Genomic DNA, 1,392 nt, shown 5'->3' on the forward strand with positions numbered 1-1,392 from the left:
TGCTATTTTGTAAAATGTTGTCGGTCTGTTAGTATTTTCCTCCTTTTATTTCTAAAAAAAAAAAAAAAAAAAAGTTAAAAACATAACTTACGACTTATAAAGTAACAAAACTCAATTCCAAGTGTCAGTTCTAGAAACAGCAATGCCCTGAGAGTGAGCGCTGGTGTTTCATTTTAATTCGACACTTACATAAGGTTCCTTTGCTGAATAGGTCCATATTCGCCCTCAAATGAGCATGTGATTCATAAAGTCCTTCTTTTATTAAGAATACACAATGAAAATGGGTTGGATAAAGGTCTAAAATGTCTCGGGGGGAGCAAAAGTAAAAAACACTGTTTTTTGAACTTGAATCATTTTTCACAATGTGTCACAAGAAGAAAGAAACAGCTGAAGTAACTGACGTGGCCCATTGTAAACCACCAACCTGGCAGTTTTCCTGCAATAAAAGTGGTAGAAGTGCCCCTTTCCCTCTAACCTCCCACACACTCAGCGCAGAGAAGAGGCGGGCAGGCCGCACCCGCTGTCCAGCGCCGTGTCCTGCCCTCTCCGGCCACAGGCCTTGACGTGACCCTTGGCCTCGCACTTTGGAGGAGGCGGTGGTCCCATTACAAAGTCATCTTCAGGGAAGACAGGCTTTGCTGTGGCTTTGTTTGGTTTTTCAACATTTCGGTAAGATTTAGTTGGCAGAAAACTTAAAGGCACTGACGGGAATGTAACGAAATTATAATTTATTCTACCTCTTTGGGGCTTGGCTTTTCCCATTTGAATGTCTTTTAGGTCTGCAGCTTACAAGTCCTCCTAAAATCAAGCAGTCACTCACTGCTCACCTTACGTGAGGATACATGATATGACATGTCGGATGACTTGCCCCGTTTATTGATGCTTTTGACTCTGGGAATATTAAAATTACCCAGCTATCTAAAAAGAAATCAGTGCTCAGTGGTAGACCCCTTGAGGCCCTCAGCTTGATCCCCCACACCACAAAACACAAAGCCAAACAGTAGTGAACACAAAAAGCAAAACTGTTCTGAGACATAAATTATACAGCCGAGAATTATAGAATATTTTTTCCTAAAAAAAAATTAGCTTCAAAAGAATTATGATATTGCTGCTGTCTCAGAACCGGCACACAAATGGTTGCACAAGTAGGTGTGAGTCCTGCAATGTCCTCCTCTTGAGCTGTGTCACCGCTCTGACCCCTCCTTATCCGGGCACTTGCGACTGGCACCGCACTGAGGGTTCCTCCCGCCGCGCGCAGATCCACCCCAGGATCCGGGCCGTGAAGGGCTAGGAGACAGGGTCCCGGGCAGGTGCCTCAGGCTGTCCCCAGGCCCCGTAGCCAAGCCTCGCTCGATCGGCCCCATCTTGTCAATGAGACATTTAGGATACGAC

This window comes from Chinchilla lanigera, unplaced genomic scaffold, assembly GCF_000276665.1.
Source record: "Chinchilla lanigera isolate Chin_1 unplaced genomic scaffold, ChiLan1.0 scaffold00053, whole genome shotgun sequence".
Lineage (NCBI taxonomy): Eukaryota > Metazoa > Chordata > Mammalia > Rodentia > Chinchillidae > Chinchilla > Chinchilla lanigera.